Source organism: Pinus tabuliformis, chromosome 9 (genome assembly GCF_031772625.1).
Source record: "Pinus tabuliformis cultivar Carrire ecotype Pingquan chromosome 9, CPIR1, whole genome shotgun sequence".
NCBI lineage: Eukaryota > Viridiplantae > Streptophyta > Pinopsida > Pinales > Pinaceae > Pinus > Pinus tabuliformis.
The window spans coordinates 883,604,089-883,607,337 of NC_142307.1; positions in this window are offsets into that span (position 1 = coordinate 883,604,089).

Below are 3,249 nucleotides of genomic sequence, written 5' to 3' on the forward strand. Positions count from 1 at the left end.
CAAATAATCTATGTAAAATCTCCTTAAGCTAGAATCAATTAAGAGGGCCTACCTCTTAGAACACTATTCCGCTTGGTGATGATCCTGCTTCCTCACTCCAACTATCTTATGTTTCCTTCCTTCAAATCCCTAAAACAAGCAAACAAACAACAACAACAAACATGATAACATACAATATTGTATTCACCCTACTTAATAGGTCAAGGAATATTAAGCCATAAATATGTAAAATAACACTTCATGTAGGAAATCAATCAATAGTTGTATTCATATAAATCACAAAGAGATTACAACCAATTCCATGACATTGCTGGTCTCCTCCAACGTATCCAGGTTCCCACACTTTTGCTAGCATCTCATGGATAGCCCCAAAAATGGAAGTTTTAAGGCCTCTTCCCTTTAGTCTCAATCCAAACCAAAACACACTATTCTCCGTCAAACATACACTATAAAGCTACAAGCTATAGATGTTTTGTTGATCGTTCAAACTCACTCAAAAACTAGTTTAGCTTGGGAAAAGAGAGGTTTATATAGTTTGGATGGATGGGAGATGGTTCCTCTCATCATGGGAAAAGGTCTTATCTCTTGAGTTTGTTCCATCCTAATAGGGGAAAGGAGCCCAAACTGACTTCTTCGGCTCCATCCAGCCCAACCATCTACCATACTTCTGTTATGAAGCTTCTAGAGCTATAAGCTTCGACTCCATATTTAAAAAACTTGCCAAAAGAGGATTGACACGACTAGAAAAGGGCTCAGTCGCTACATATGATGCTAGTGCTAGTTTTAATCTCTGAAAATCAGCGCGAGGAGGAAAATAGTCAGTAGCGTCGGTCTTGTAAACTTGGATAAAAGGAAGATTCTTGGGAAATGATGCAAAGGGAAATTATTATTCTCATGAAGGGGGGCATACTGGAAGTCTCTTCATGATGGGAAAGCATGTACAGTTCACTGTAGAGGTCCTCCAGGATCATGGACAGGGAGTACAGGGACAGTGACAAAATTTTTGCAATAGATGCCCCCTAAAGCATGAAGGCCAAACTAGAGTGAGGGGTGAAATGCTTTACAAGTGGGTGTGAGGAACCAGAATCCATCATCAGAAAACCTGCAATCAAGCATAGATACATATACATCACTGAAAACTCTGACAAATGATACATGAATCATGGTATGCACGCAACCATCTAGAGAATGATCATGTAAATGGATCCTAGGCATGGGCGCAACCATCCAATAGAAAGGATCATAAAGAAACCTAGGTATGGTCGCATCCATCCAATAATGAGAAGGATCACATATAAAAACTCATGGTATGGTCGAAGCCATCCATCTAAAAGAGACATGTATATCAACATGATCATGTCACATTGCCCCACATCTTGGACTGGTGTAATATGAGCCCAGGGTCTTGTGCTCCAAATGTCCCAATCAAAGTACAAGTCCTAACATGTGAATGAATGTGTTGAAGTCAAACATGCTAGAAAATCGCTTGATTACTGGTCAATTATGTGAATCATTAACAAGTGCGAGAGAAACTGCCAATAATGACAATGGAACTCAAGGTACTAGCAACATAGTTCATGGAATGTGAGTAAAAGAACTGATGTCGAACACTCGTGAAATCACCCGATCAAAAGCCAATGATGTGAGCTTGTCATCGAGTGCGAAGAACTTGCCATTAAGGCATGCAAGATCTAAGGTACTAGAAGGGAATCTCCTGGCCAGCTTCCTAGATAATGAGCTGAAGTCGAAAGGAGCGATCATGTCGAAGGAGGGCCATGATGTATCCCACATCATTGACACAAGACCAAGGGATGCAAATGATTTTAGATGATATAAAGGATCAGGAGTAAGCGTCACTTCAAAAGGACTAACTCTTGAACATATTGGTGACAGGACTTCAGAGTTTGTGAGCTTTTGGATCGGTGGTCGTGATGATGTGGCAGAGATCAAATGGAAGGAAAAAACGAATGGCCCAACCTAGGAAGGTCAATAATGAAAAGGAGGATATCCCAACCCAACACAAAGCAAAAAGTGTCATGTTCAAGAGTGAGCTGCTAACACAACTGATAGAATTTCCAATTTTCCCCCACCATTTCTGGCAAGTACCTCAATTATTTTTTATCGTAAGCTTGAAGGGGATAGCATGTGCTTTCACTGTAGGTTCATCCTTCTGACGAATCCAACCTAGTAAGTCTAACGAGCCTTAGGAAGGAAAAGCTCATGTCCGTCATAGTGATGAATCCAATGTCGTTGAACATTTTAACGAGCCTGACAAAGGAGTAACTCGGTATATTTTTCATGTTTAAAGAGTTTGAAAAAGACACAGAAAAGAAAACTCCACATGTTCCCTTTTCGTACATTTGTGTCTCTCGAGCCCTAAAAGGTAGAAAATGATACTAGCGAGAACCACTTGACTGTTTCAGTCAAGGAGGACCTTTTTCATAAATAGTTCATCCCAACCCGAAAAAGGGGTAAACTTATATTGGGTGAATGATGTTTCATAGCCTTTAACGAGTTCAAAACAACAAGAGCTCGACAATATTTTTGTGTTTAAAGAGTCAGAAAAGAGCTTGAAAGTGGACCCCCCCATTTTTATTCTCTTTTACGAGTCAAAAAGGGAAAAATACTCGGGCGATCTTTTCATTTAAGTTTTATGAGTCGAGAAAAGAGCTGAAACATGGCTCTAGTACCATCATCAATAATCCGTCACCTGTCACTACACAAAAGGTGAATGCATTATCCAGTTTCCGGGGCAAAATAGGTCAAAAATACTTTAAAAAAGCCCAATATTTCATAAAAAAATGAATAAAAGGAGGAAAAAGTAATTATTTTTTACCATTTACCATTTTACCTTTGTGTGAAGAGCTTTTTACCCACTTGTGCCCTAGTTTTTCAGGAGTAGATTGTGGGAGATCTGGGAGGCCATTTGTTGATCCGTCAGTTGCAGGTAAGAGCCAAGACCTTAAGCTCCATTTTCATGCTTATTTTACCTATTTTTAACCTTTTTTTGGATTTTTTGAGGAGATTTTGACAAAACAAATTTGCCCTCTGTCGACGCAATTTCAAGCCACGGAATCATGCCGGTGGGGGGTTATTAAGATTTTCAATCACACTGTCGGTGCTACTTTTATTAAAATAGTCATGCCAACATCATGAACAATTTGTTTTCAAGTTTTTGCCTAATTTGTCCAATTGAATCCAAATTTTTCTAGCCAAATATGTTTATTGACTTGATTATATGGTTTTTGC